Below are 15,436 nucleotides of genomic sequence, written 5' to 3'. Positions count from 1 at the left end.
AGGGTATTATGAACTTTCCAGGATCCTGTCTCTTCTAAGGCAATGTCAGTTGATCCAGATCACTTAGTTCATTGATGAACAAGGGAGGTTCAACTTCCCAAGTATCAATGCCAAATAATTTGGCATTTAGCTTCATGATTGCACCAAGAAACTTGGCAGTTTGCTCTTCAGTAACATCCTCATTCTCTTCAGAAGAGGAATACTCATCAGAGCTCATGAAGGGCATAAGGAGGTTCAATGGGATCTCTATGGTCTCTAGATGGGCCCCAGAGTCCTTTGGTTCCTCAGAGGGAAGCTCCTTATTGACCACTGGACGTCCCAGGAGGTCTTCCTCCTTGGGATTCACGTCCTCTCCTCTCCTCACAGGTTCGGCCATGGCGCTTATGTCAATGGACTTGCACTCTCCTTTTGGATTCTCTTCTGTATTGCTTGGGAGAGTACTAGGAGGGATTTCAGTGATCCTTTTACTCAGCTGGCTCACTTGTGCTTCCAGATTTCTAATGGAAGACCTTGTTTCATTCATGAAACTTACAGTGGCTTTAGATAGATCAGAGACTAGATTTGCTAAATTAGAAGCATTTTGTTCAGAGTTCTCTGTCTGTTGCTGAGTTGATGATGGAAAAGGCTTGCTGTTGTTAAACCTGTTTCTTCCACCATTGTTAAAGCCTTGTTGAGGCTTTTGATCCTTCCATGAGAAATTTGGATGATTTCTCCATGATGAGTTATAGGTGTTTCCATAAGGTTCACCTAAGTAGTTCACCTCTGCTATTGCAGGGTTCTCAGGATCATAAGCTTCTTCTTCAGGAGAAGCCTCTTGAGTACTGTTGGATGCAGCTTGCATTCCATTCAGACTCTGAGAAATTATATTGACTTGCTGAGTCAATATTTTATTCTGAGCCAATATGGCATTCAGAGTATCAACTTCAAGAACTCCCTTCTTCATAGGCGTCCCATTACTCACAGGATTCCTTTCAGAAGTGTACATGAACTGGTTATTAGCAACCATGTCAATGAGTTCTTGAGCTTCTGCAGGCGTTTTCTTTAGGTGAATGGATCCACCTGCAGAAGTGTCCAGTGACATCTTTGATAGCTCAGATAAACCATCATAGAATATATCCAGGATGGTCCATTCTGAAAGCATGTCAGAAGGACACTTTTTGGTCAACTGTTTGTATCTTTCCCAAGCTTCATATAGGGATTCACCTTCTTTCTGTCTGAAGGTTTGAACATCAGCTCTAAGCTTGCTCAGCTTTTGAGGAGGAAAGTACTTGGCTAAGAAATCCGTGACCAGCTTATCCCAAGAGTTCAGGCTGTCTTTGGGTTGAGAATCCAACCATAATCTAGCTCTGTCTCTTACAGCAAAAGGGAAAAGCATGAGCCTGTAGACTTCAGGATCTACTCCATTAGTCTTAACAGTATCACATATCTGCAAGAATTCAGTTAAGAACTGAAAGGGATCTTCAGATGGAAGTCCATGAAACTTGCAGTTCTGCTGCATCAGAGAAACTAATTGAGGTTTCAGCTCAAAGTTGTTTGCTCCAATGGCAGGAATGGAGATGCTTCTTCCATGTAAATTGGAATTAGGTGCAGTGAAGTCACCAAGCATCTTCCTTATATTATTATTATTTTCGGCTGCCATCTCCTTTTCCTGTTCGAAAATTTCTGAAAGGTTATCTCTGGATTGCTGTATTTTAGCTTCTCTTAATTTTTTCTTCAGAGTCCTTTCAGGTTCTGGATCTGCTTTAACAAGAATGTTCTTGTCCTTACTCCTGCTCATATGACAAAGAAGATGGCACAGAAAAAATAGTAATAATAATATAGATCCTTTATACCACAGTATAGGGATCCTTGTGTTAGTAGAAGAAAAGAAGGGAAGAAAATCTGAACTCAGAGAGAGAGGGGGTTCGGATTTTTGGAGAGTTGAAGGAAAGATGTTAGTATATCAATAAACAAATAGAAGAAGATGAGAGGGGGAAGTGAATTTTCGAAAACAATTTTTGAAAAAGAGTTAGTGATTTTTGAAAATAGTTTTTGAAAAAGGTTAGTATTTTTTTTCGAAATTTTTTTTTAAATAAAAAATAAAAATAATTAGTTAATAAAAAGAAATTTTTGAAAAAGAGGGAAGATATTTTCGAAAATTAGAGAGAGAGAGTTAGTTAGGTAGTTTTGAAAAAGTTAAGAAACAAACAAAAAGTTAAGTTAGTTAGTTGAAACAAATTTTGAAAACCAATTTTGAAAAGATAAGAAGTTAGGAAGTTAGAAAAGATATTTTGAAAAGATATTTTTGAAAAAGATAAGATAAGAAGATATTTTTGAAAAGATATGATAGGAATTAGTTTTTGAAAAAGATTTGATTTTTAAAATCACAATTAATGACTTGATTCATAAGAAATCACAAGATATGATTCTAGAACTCAAAGTTTGAATCTTTCTTAACAAGCAAGTAACAAACTTCAAATTTTTGAATCAAAACATTAATTGATTATGTTATTTTCGAAAATTTGGTATAAAAATAAGAAAAAGATTTTTGAAAAATATTTTTGGAATTTTCGAAAATAACTAAGAATTTTGAAAAAGATTTGCTTTTTGAAAAAGATTTTGAAAAAGATAAGATTTTCAAATTGAAAATTTGATTTGACTCATAAGAAACAACTTGATTTTAAAATTTTTTTGAAAAAGTCAACTCAAATTTTCGAATTTGCTGAGAGAAACAGGGAAAGATATTTTTTTTTGAATTTTTATGATGAGAGAGAAAAACAAGAAAAATGATGCAATGCATGGCAATTTTAGATCAAAATTATGAATGTGTGCAAGAATGCTATGAATGTCAAGATGAACACCAAGAACACTGTGAATATCATGATGAACATCAAGAACATATTTTTGAAAAATTTTATATGCAAAGAAAACATGCAAGACACCAAACTTAGAAATCTTTAATGTTTAGACTCTAATAAATAAAAAATGTACATGTAAAACAAGAAAAGACACAAAACAAGAAAAACATCAAGATCAAACAAGAAGACTGACAAAGAACAACTTGAAGATCATGAAGAACACTATGAATGCATGAAATTTTCGAAAAATGCAAGATGCACATGCAATTGACACCAAACTTATAACATGACTCAAGACTCAAACAAGAAACATGAAATATTTTTTATTTTTGTGATTTTCTAAATTTTTTTTTTTGGATTTTTATTTTATATTTTTCGAAAAATTCTTTTGAAAAAGAAAATAAAGATTCCAAAATTTTTAATATGAATTCCAAGAATCTTGCCATGTTAGTCTTAAAGCTCCAATCAAAGGGTCAGGCATGGCTTAATAGCCAGCCAAGCTTTAATCAAAATATGAGTGTAATTCAGACATGACAAGCCTAACATGCTCTATCCAAAAGAATTAGACATGGCTTTACAGCCAGCCATGCTTCACATGCTTCATGAAACACTGGAATTCATTCTTAAAAATTCTGAATAAAAAAAAATTTTTTTTTTTTGAAAACATTTTTATTTTTTTCGAAAACAGATGAGAAAATTTTAGAAATATTTTTGAAAAATTTTTGAAAATAAAATAAAAAGAAAATTACCTAATCTAAGCAACAAGATGAACCGTTAGTTGTCCAAACTCAAACAATCCCCGGCAACGGCGCCAAAAACTTGGTGCACGAAATTGTGATGTCCAGGCTCGAACAATCCCTGGTAACGTGAGCAACTTGGTACGCGTAATCGTGATTACACTTTCATAATTTGTCACAACTTCGATACAACTAACCAGCAAGTGCACTGGGTCGTCCAAGTAATACCTTACGTGAGTAAGGGTCGAATCCCACGGAGATTGTTGGTATGAAGCAAGCTATGGTCACCTTGTAAATCTCAGTCAGGCAGATATAAAGTGATAATGGTGTTTTCGAATTTAATATAATAAAATAGGGATAGAAATACTTATGTAATTCATTGGTAGGAATTTCAGATAAGCGAATGGAGATGCTTTCGTTCCTCTGAACCTCTGCTTTCCTGCTATCTTCATCCAATCAGTCTTACTCCTTTCCATGGCTGGCTTTATGCAAGGGCATCACCGTTGTCAGTGGCTACATCCCCTCCTCTCAGTGAATAATATGCTCACGCACCCTGTCACGGCACGGCTATTCATCTGTCGGTTCCCGATCATGCTGGAATAGGATTCACCCTCCTTTTGCGTCTGTCACTAACGCCCAGCATTCGCGAGTTTGAAGCTCGTCACAGTCATTCAATCATTGAATCCTACTCGGAATACCACAGACAAGGTTTAGACTTTCCGGATTCTCTTGAATGCCGCCATCATTCTAGCTTACGCCACGAAGATTCCGGTTAAGAGATCTAAGAGATATTCATTCTAGCTTATTTCATGTAGAACGGAAGTGTTTGTCAGGCACGTGTTCATAGGGGAGATGGTGATGAGCGTCACACATAATCATCACCTTCATCACGTTCTTGGGTGCGAATGGGTATCTTAGAAGCGAAATAAGATGAATTGAATAGAAAACAGTAGTACTTTGCATTAATCTTTGAGGAACAGCAGAGCTCCACACCTTAATCTATGGAGAGTAGAAACTCTACCGTTGAAAATACATAAGTGAAAGGTCCAGGCATGGCCGAGATGGCCAGCCCCCAAAACGTGATCAAAGGATCATAAGGTAATCCAAAGATGCCTAATACAATAGTAAGAGGTCCTATTTATAATAAAGTAGCTACTAGGGTTTACATGAGTAAGTATTTGATGTATAAATCCACTTCCGGGGCCCACTTGGTGTGTGTTTGGGCTGAGCTTAAGTGTTGCACGTGCAGAGGCCATTTGTGGAGTTGAACGCCAGTTTTTGTGCCAGTTTGGGCGTTCAACTCTGGTTTTGGATCCTTTTCTGGCGTTGGACGCCAGATTTGGGTAGAAATCTGGCGTTTAACGCCAGTTTACGTCGTCAATTATTGGCCAAAGTATGGACTATTATATATTTCTGGAAAGCCCTGGATGTCTACTTTCCAACGCAATTGGAAGCGCGCCATTTCGAGTTCTGTAGCTCCAGAAAATCCACTTTGAGTGCAGGAAGGTCAGAATCCAACAGCATCAGCAGTCCTTTTTCAACCTCTGAATCTGATTTCTGCTCAAGTCCCTCAATTTCAGCCAGAAAATACCTGAAATCACGGAAAAACACACAAACTCATAGTAAAGTCCAGAAATGTGAATTTAACACAAAATCTATTAAAAACATCCCTAAAAGTAACTAGATCCTACTAAAAACATACTAAAAATAATGTCAAAAAGCGTATAAATTATCCGCTCATCAAGCTTCAAACTCACGAGTGCTGGGCGTAGTGACAGACGCAAAAGGATTACTGAATCCTATTCCAGCATGATCGAGAACCGACAGATGATTAGCCGTGCGGTGACAGCGCATTTTGGACCATTTTCACTGAGAGGACGGGATGTAGCCATTGACAACGGTGATGCCCAACATACATCTTGGCATGGAAAGGAGTATGAAGGATTGGATGAAGACAGTGGGAAAGCAGAGGTTCAGAAGGAACAAAAGCATCTCCATACGCTTATCTGAAATTCTCACCAATGAATTACATAAGTATCTCTATCTTTATTTTATATTTTATTTATCTTTTAATTATCAAATCCCTATAACCAATTGAATCCGCCTGACTGAGATTTACAAGGTGACTATAGCTTGCTTCAAGCCGACAATCTCCGTGGGATCGACCCTTACTCACGTAAGGTTTATTACTTGGACGACCCAGTGCACTTGCTGGTTAGTTATGCGAAGTTGTGACAAAGAATTAAGATTATGAACGTGTGTGTTAAGTTTTTAGCGCCATTACCAAGGAATGAACGATCACGATTTTGCATACCAGTCATGCATTCAGAGTTAGAGAAAATACCACCACATTTGAATAAATGAGACTACTCTAAAAATTAAACTCAATTTCTCATACATTACATTCCCTTTTTTTTCTTTTTAGATTCAAGTTCAGTGAGCGGTACATGAGACAAATAATAGAATAGAACTAATTCTAAGAACTGAAAGTACAAAAGACCATGCAAGCAATCAAAGCAACAGGAAACAGAAAACAACAAAATAAGAACGGAAGAGAAATAGAATGAAAGGAACTCAACCACCTCATATATGCTAGTGGCCATCTTATTCCTCCATGAAGAACATTCATCTCCCTTTGGTGCTATTAAAATAAGTAGAAAAGCCATAAGCGTAGCGACAACACCAAACTTAAAGGTTTGATTGTCCTCAAGCAAAGAAGAACTGAAAATAGAGAGGGACATAGCAAGACATAAAAATTAGTATGATGAAAGAAGAATAAAAGGATAAAAGAATAAGAGAGAATTAGGATTGGGGGTAGATGAATTGAAATCAGGCACTGAGGGGTTTAATTTGGGCGTCGCATGCGACACGTACGCGTAAGGCACGCGTACGCGTGGATCGCGCTAATTTTAAGCGACGCGTACGCGTCTGGGACGCGTACGCGTGGATGGCCAGGAGTGGAGAATGACGCACACGCGTCAGGGACGCGTACGCGTGATGGGGTTTGTGCGCCAGCACAATTCCAGCCCCACACCATCATAACTCTCTGGCCAAACACCTTTTACGCCGATTTTTCAGGGTCACGCGTACGCGTCAGGGACGCGCACGCGTGGGTGGCGAAAAGCGCAAACGACGCACACGCGTCAGGGACGCGTACGCGTGATGCGGCTTGTGCTTCTAGCATAGTTCTAGTGCTACTCCCGCTCAACTCTCTGTCAAATTTTATTTTTCACGCACACACATATGACGCGTACGCGTCAGCGACGCTTGTGCATCGTGTGCTCGTTTTTTTTTTTGTGTCACCTGAAGTGTTCGGTTCCTGTTATAAAACAGCTGCATGATAAAAAAAATGGTAAAAACTCAATAAAAATCAAATAAGTAAGAGAACTACTATTACGAAAAATGATTAAGGATACGAAATTATCGGGTTGCCTCCCGACAAGCGCTTCTTTACCGTCACTAGCTTGACGGTCAGCTCCTTTAAGGAGGAGGATCATAGGGGCTCAGCTCTTCACCCCTTACTTTGAACTTCTTTCCTGTGTCTCCATAAACTAGCTCAATATGCTCTAGAGAGAGGATTCTATTTACTGTATAAATCAATACTGGATTCCTAGTCAACACCACCTTCATTCCTGGGGAGAAACCTTCAGTGGGGATCTTTTTGTTTCTCCATCCCCTGGGTACTTTCTTATTTTTGGGAACCTCCTCCTTGGTGGATGATGCAGTCCCAACACCAAACGTAAGTTTGATGTCAGAAGGAATTTTATTGATTGTCACCAAAGGAGGTTTGAGCTGTAGATTCTGCTGTCCGTCATCAAGGGGTTCTTGAGGGTTTGGATCAATAAGCTCAGTCTGCATGCACCTCTCTTCTTTACCTGTTGAATGTATATCTTTGAAGACATGAAAGACCAGTTCCTCATTATGCACTCTGAGCACTAATTCACCCACTTCTACATCAATTAGAGCTCTTCCAGTGGTTAGGAAAAGGTCTTTTTAGGATTATAGAGGCATTCTCATCCTCCCCTGTGTTAAGAATCACAAAATCTGCTGGGAGAAAGAACTTACCCACTTTGACCAAGATATTTTCCACTAATCCGTATGCAGGCTTCATAGATTTGTCTGCCATCTGTAATGCTATCCCTGTGGATTGTGTCTCTTGGATTTGCAACTTCTTCATCACAGATAAGGGCATTAAGTTGATGCTTGCTCCAAGATCACATAATGCTTTCTCAAAGGTTGTGCTCCCAATGGTGCATGGAATTTGGAAGCTCCCTGGATCCAGCATCTTCCTTGGTAAGTTATTCTGAATGATGGCACTACATTCTTTAGTCAGGACCACTGCCTCATCTCCCTTTAAAGGCTTCTTCTTTGACAACAACTCCTTCATGAATTTGACATAGAGAGGCATTTGCTCCAAAACCTCAGCAAAAGGAATATTAATTTGCAACTTTTTGAAGACTTCCAAGAACTTTGAAAACTGCTTGTCCTTGGTCTCCTTTTGAAGTCTCTGAGGATATGGTATTTTAGGCTTGTACTCAGGAGCTTTTGGCAATGTTGGATAAGTGTCAAGAGAGTCTGGGAATGGGTTGTCCACACGCTTTGGAGGGACGTGCTCTACTTCTTCTTTCTTCTCATCTGGGGCTTCTTTTTCAACTGACTCTCCATTGACCTTGGTCTCAGAGCCAGCTACTTTACCACTTCTCAATTGAATAACCTTGCAATCTTCTTTTTCAACTGGCTCCTTATTAACTTGTGCTTCTGTACTTGCCACTTGTCCACTTATCAAGGTGATAGCCTTGCATTCCTCTCTTAGATTTGGAATTGTGTTACCAGGAAGGCTATTAGTGGTTCTCTGATCAATTTCATTAACTTTTGTGGCTAATTGACCCATCTGAATCTCCAAGTTCTTGATTGATGCTCTGTTTCCTGTCTAAAACTTGTCAATATTACTTTCAAATCATTGTTTTGCTGGGGCTGAAAAGTTGCTTGCTGAGATGAATGAAACTGGTGGTTATTAAAATTTTTCTGTTGAAAACAACCCTAAGAATTATTATTAAAATTCTGTGGCCTCTGAGGTTGCTCTCTCCACCCAAAATTTGGGTGATTTCTCCACACCTGATTGTAGGTCTGAGAATAGGGATCATTATTGGGGTTTCTAGGAGCACTCCCCATGTAATTGACCTGTTCAGAAGAGGATTGGGCATAACCATAATTATCATTTTGCATAAAATTACTTGTCATGTCATAAGAGACCTCTTGAGGTGAGTTTTGGGTGTTGATAGCTGAGACTTGCATGCCACCCATCTGTTGAGTGAGTAGACTTATTTGCTGAGACATAAGCTTATTCTGAGCAAGAAGAGCATTAAGAGCTTCCACTTCCATAACACCATTCTTCTGAGAAGTCTCAGAGTTCACAGGATTCCTATTAGATGAGTATAACTATTGGTTGCTAGCAACCAATTCAATCAGCTCAATAGTCTCCTCCGGTGTCTTCTTCTTGTGCAATGAATCACCTGTAGAATTATCTAAGCACATCTTGGACATTTCACCCAATCCTTCATAAAAGATATCTAGTTGGGTCCATTTGGAGAACATGTCCGGAGGGCATTGCCTAGTCAGTAGCTTGTACCTCTCCCAAACTTCATAAAGAGTTTCACCATCCTTCTGCTTGAAGGTCTGAACCTCCACCCTAAGCTTAGTCAGCTTCTTTGGTGGGAAAAATTTAGTAAGAAACTCAGTAACAACCTTGTCCCAAGTATCCAAACTCTCCTTGGGTCGGGAATCTGGCCATAGCTTTGCTCCATCCCTCACAGCAAACGGGAAGAGCATGAGTTTTTATACCTCTGGGTTCACTCCATTTGTCTTCACAGTATCACAAATCTGCAGAAAATTAGAAATAAAGTGATTTGGGTCTTCGTGGGAAAGACCATGATACTGGCAGTTTTATTACACCAGGGTGACCAATTGTGGCTTCAACTCAAAGTTGTTTGCTGCTATAGGAGGTACCACAATGCTTTTTCCATAAAGATCTGTAGTAGGAGCAGAGTAAGAGCCAAGCATTCTCCTTTTTTGCTCATCCCCATTTGGATTTGCCACATTGGCATTAACAGTATTATTAGGATCCATGGTGGATTCTGCAGCCTTGTAAAGTCTTGCTTGTTGCAAACGCCGCCTGAAAGTTCTTTCAGGTTCAGGATCAAAGTCTAAGAGATGTTCCTTGTCTCTTCCTGTGCATACACAGACAGAAAATAAGAAAAGATGAGAATCTCTACGTCAGAGTGTAGAAAATTTCCAGTGAGGTAACCTGTGTAAAAGAAATAAAATAAAAATACTAAAAAAAATTAACTAAAAAAATTCGAAAATTACTTATTAAAATAGAACAAAAATTTTGAAATTAGTAAGAAAAATAAACAGGAAAAATTGAAATAAAAATAACTAAGGGACACCAAACTTAATTTCAGAAATTAAGGAAAAAAATTAATACTAATTTATTTATATATTTATTTATTTATTTATTTTTTCGAAAATACTAAAACAAAATTTAATTAAAATTAAAACTAAAACGCCTAATCTAAGCAATCAAATAACTGATAGTTGTTAATCACAGTCAATCCCTGGCAACGGCGCCAAAAACTTGGTGCGGTAATTTATAACCACAAACTAATTGGCAAGTGCACCGGGTCGTACCAAGTAATACCTTAGGTGAGTGAGGGTCGATCCCACGAGGATTGATGGATTAAGCAACAATGGTTGATTAATTTACTTAGTTAGGCAAACAGAAAATAGTGTTTGAGAGTTCAAAGACATTAAACAAAAGAAAGAATATTAAAGAAAGGTTAGTAAATAAGTTGAGAATAAAGTATGGAGAAATAGTTAAGGCTTCAGAGTTATCTATTTTCCGGATTGACTTTTCTTATTAATTTTTTTTAATCATGTAAGATTTAATTCATGGCAACTATATGTGACTAAACCCTAACTCCTTAGACCTTTCTAGTCTCCTCTAAAATTCATCAACAGCCAATTCCTTGGTCAATTAATTCCAATTAGGGGGTGAAGTTCAATTCTAGTTATCTGCCACAGAAATCCTAATTACCCAAATATAAGAGGATTATATATCACGTATCCCGTTAAATTCAGATAATTAAAATTTAGAAAAAGTTGTTTTCAAGCTATTGTTCAAGTAAAGAACTTTTCCAAGTTATACAAGAACTCAATTAGAAAGAGTGTCATATTTCCGTTCCACCCAAATTCATAAAATAAAGAACGAAAATAATTCTTAAATATAAATCAGTACATGAATTAAAAATAAAAAAACAATAAAATCAATCCATACAATAGACAGAGCTCCTAACCTTAACAGTGGAGGTTTAGTTGCTCATGGTTCAGAGAGAAAATAAGGATTCTGATAAAATGTATTTTGGTAGTTTGGAATGGAATGGGATCCCCCCTTTAAAAAAGTTTCTTCTTTTTATATCTAATCCTAATTAATTTAAAATCTATTTTCTAAAATTAAAATAATATCTTTTCCTATTTTAAAATAAAATTTAAATTTAAATCAGAATTAATAGGAATCAGCATTTTCTGCACTTCGCACTTGTCACGCGTACGCGTCAGTCACGTGTACGCGTCGATGGTCTTCGTCGCGTGTCACGCGTACGCGTCAGGTACGCGCACGCGTCGCCATGGAAAGCTCCAAATCACGCGCACGCGTCAGGTACGCGCGCGCGTCGCTACTCGCTGTCATCTCCTTTATTTCTTGTGCTCCTTCCATTTGTAAAAGCTTCCTCTCCATCCTCTAAGCATTTCTGCCCTATATAGCCTTCTTCTCTTTTTCTGTGGAAGTTCCATCAAATCCAACCAAATGCTGCCTAAAATAAACAGAATTGCACAAGACTCAAAGTAGCATCCATAGTGGCTAAAAGATAATTAATTCTTGATTAAACTCAACAAATTAAATGCAAATTCACTAGGAAAAGATAGAAAAGATGCTCATGAATCAATATATATATGAGAAAAAGCTATGCATAGACTCATGGGGATGCGCGTTGGGGGACAATCCAATGGTTTAGCAAACCGGACTTGTCGGGTTGGCTGTATAATCGACAGATGAGCTCATTAGCCATAAGACAGGCATGCATCATATGCATTTGTATGCTTTGCTTGGGTTTGAGCTTGTTTTGGTTTGCCTAATTGGTAAACTGTTCTTAACTGCTACCTGAACTATTTGCTATAACTGCTACCTAAATCTGTGCTTTCCTTGCCTGTGTTGCTTGTGTTTGTCCTGGTGTGCTACTTTTGAGAATGAGCTTTGGTGCTGAATTGATGATTGTGTAGATTGATTGCGTGGTTGATTTCTGATTAAGATTTTCTTATAAGAAAGGTTTTGGATTTCTGAAGGATTAAATATTGTTTCTTTGAAAAGGTTTTGAATGATTAGCTATTGGTTTTTAAAGATTCATAAGGCAATGATAATCACTGAGCTTGAAAACAGTTTTCTTATTAAGTATCTTCTTATGACAATTCTGAAACTCTGTGGTGAGACCGTGTGGTTAGGTTCTCACCCCCTTACAGCTTTACCTTTTCAGGAATCGGATGAAGAAGTATTATGAAGAGTTATACTGCGTTTTAGTTTATAAGATGTTGTATTAATTAGATTATTTTTCTCCCATCGTCTTTGTTATTACAATTTTGTAAGAGGGATAGGAGTTGTGTGTTTTATATGTATATTATATTATAAGCTATTATGTAAGAAATCTTGTGTATGAATCTATGCTTGTTTGTTTTTTGTAAAATAAAGTATTTATTTCCAGTTTTTAAAGAAATCAGCGATACGGTGTCAAGTCGCAGGCTCCTATTTTAATATTAAGTATATAAAGTAGTTGTAATACTTTTTGCGAGTGGCGCAGCTAGAAACGTAATATCTGGTAGTGAGAGTGTTACAATAAGACATTAGCAGCTAAATTATCCACACCGGGTTTATATTGTATCTCAAAATCATAACCAAGAAACTTATGCAACCATTTTTGTTGCTCAGAAGTGTGGAAAGATTGATTAATTAAATACTTTAGGCTTTTTTGGTCCGATTTACCAAATAGATAATGGTGAAATTTTGCAATAGCCTTGGTGATGATATATAACTCACGAGTATAGGAAGACTGTCACTACATTAAAGGACTCGGTTTCTTAGAGAAAAATGCAATAGGATGTTTGTCTTGGCTTAAAAATGCACCCACACCAATTCTTGATGCATCAGTTTTCAATACAAATGGCATAACAAAGTCTAGAAGAGCTAACACAGGAGCAGTGGTGAAAGTTGTCCTGAGGGCATTGAAAGCTATATCATCTCAGGTTCTCCCTTCATTGCATTAATGGATAAATAGTGCAGGTCTTTTACCTGATTTTTCAATTTTGACAACAATGAGTTCTCTGTACCATCAAGTGGTTGCTCCTATGCTAGAGAATTTTCTTCATCAGTTCCTTCCAACCGATAGAGCACGAAATGTTGATTAGGGCATTTGTAGCTTGGAGAAAATCACTCGTCACACTAAAAGCATAAGCCCTTCTCCTAGCGTAGCTACTGCTCAGCTAGAGAAAGTCGCTTTACCAAGATCCAATTGGGGTTTAAGGTGGGTTTAGATGCGGGGGGTCACTAGTAAAGGGGGTGGTGATGTGCGGGGGGCAGTTTTAGTGACAGAAGTAACAATTTGATTATGGTGGATTGGAGCATGAATATTAGGTTCATGGTTAGGACAAAAAGAGGGTGTGCTTTTATCTTCATAAAGTCTAGCCAAGCTCACTGCATGCATTAAGCTATGGGGACACTGAGTCTTCACCTCACGATGGATATCCTAACATAACCCACTGATAAAATAATCTTTCATCGCTTCATGTGGTTCCAATTGTGAGCGATTATCGAGGATAGTGATCTCCGAATAATAATCCATTATGAAACCACGTTGAGTAAGCTTGAAGAGAGATTCACAAGGTAACTCAAACAACGAGGGGCCAAACTCGACCTCAATCGCACATTTTAATCCATGGCAAGAACAAAATCAAGTATGACATTGAGTCATTTGAAACCACGGTATGGTGGAGCTTGATATGCATAGGAGCAATGCTAACACGTTCCTCTTCATCAATTGATAGTAATAAAAATATTGGTCTGCACTAAAAATCCAACCAAGTGCATCTATGCCAATCAAATTTGTCCAAATTTTGAAGAATCTATTGTAAGGAATGGTGTAGAACCTCCCCTTGAGATTTGTTGGCCTCAAACATTTGGTGAATCTACTACCAATTTTGTGCCACCAACTCAAAACAATTTGCGAATATCGGCATCCATCGTCTTCAAACGCATGCCGTCGGCCATGCTCAATGAAAGCACCAAATGTTACGGTACGAATGAAATAACAGATGAATGCTTATCAATTGATGAAATGTAAATGGAATAACAAGTAATGCAAATTATCTATGATAAAAAACTAATTGTATATTGACATAAGAGAATTTCAAAGATAAAATGAAGGAATAGAAGATAGAGTCAGGGCTTCTATTGAGAGCTTTTGCACCTGCAGAATATTAAGAGAGAAAGAAATGAGCTAGAGAAGAAGAAATATCTCCAAAAGGAGCTAGAGAAAAAGAGTGACCAATATCAAAATTTACATAACAGACATAGCTTCTCAGAAGTCTATTTGTAATTTTGTTTTTGCTCCCTCTTCTTAGCACTATGTTGTGTGGATTGTCACTTAAGTGGTCTCCATTAATAACAGAATTTGGATTTCTTTCTGTGATTTGCAACCCTTCATCTATTTACTGCTCTTGTGCCATATCAGTACCCAATTCTGTCTTATTTGTTGGTTCCTTCATCCTATTAGATTCATTGAATAAGTATAAAATAGAAGATTACTTTCCGTTGGTTTTAAGTTTGTATGTGATTTTTGCAATCCTATAAATTCAACTTACAAGTTTAATCACCCGTGCCATGCATGTGATAAGATTGAAATTATAATTTTAAGTTGTTATGTTAAATTTCATTTTAATTATAATAATTTAATTAATAAAAGAATAACTTGTATGCGTTATTTTTTTTTTCTTAATATAGTGTTAATTGTATTAACTATAAAATAGTTATTTAATCTACTTTTTTCAATAAATCAGGCATATATACTCAATATGACCATAAATAATCTAGTAATACTTAAATCTACCAACAAAGTTTTATATGTTGGTTTACTGTGAAGTAAGAAAATATCAAAATCAGCTCAAAATGAAGAACAAATTAATAGAGAAGCCTAATGCAGAAAGTTTTGTAATAAATAATAAATAATTTAAACCTACTGAATAACAATTCAATGCTATCCTTTGATACCTGCAAAATATATACATGAAACAACACTGTATCAATGTTTGTATATAAAATTATATGATTAACGTAATTATAAAATTGTTTGTCAAGAGAATAAAATTATACGAATTTTTATGATAATTTTAATATTCTCAAACTATTAATGTACAATAAGAATTCATCTATTAGTTCCTAGAATTTCTAAATTTTTTTAAGTGATAGTAATAAATTTTAATAAATAAATAGATTTAGTAAGACATTTTGTTATTACCTTTTTATTATAGGCTCTCAAAAACTTCTCTATATACCACATTCATCGTGCAGTTATCTTCCAAGTGTCCATGATCTTGCAACAGCACTCGCAGACTATCTTTACTCGTTATCCTTGATAACGCAACATACAATTGACCACGGGTGAAAACTGGCCTTGGAAGATAAATTCCAACTTTCGATAGAGTTTGTCCCTGGGACTTATTTATTGTCATTGCAAATGACATGATAATTGGGAATTGTCTTCT

At 36.9% G+C, this 15,436-nt stretch overlaps 1 non-coding gene across 1 annotated transcript; it reads left to right on the top strand.

Annotated features, from left to right (window-relative positions):
- The first annotated feature begins 1,135 nt into the window (after positions 1-1,135).
- Positions 1,136-1,243, top strand: LOC112774365 (small nucleolar RNA R71). Its single transcript, XR_003188858.1, has one exon. It is a non-coding gene; the product is annotated as a small nucleolar RNA R71 (small nucleolar RNA).
- The last annotated feature ends 14,193 nt before the right edge of the window (positions 1,244-15,436 follow it).

Source organism: Arachis hypogaea, chromosome 18 (genome assembly GCF_003086295.3).
Source record: "Arachis hypogaea cultivar Tifrunner chromosome 18, arahy.Tifrunner.gnm2.J5K5, whole genome shotgun sequence".
Lineage (NCBI taxonomy): Eukaryota > Viridiplantae > Streptophyta > Magnoliopsida > Fabales > Fabaceae > Arachis > Arachis hypogaea.
This window is presented reverse-complemented; position numbering and strand designations above follow the sequence as displayed.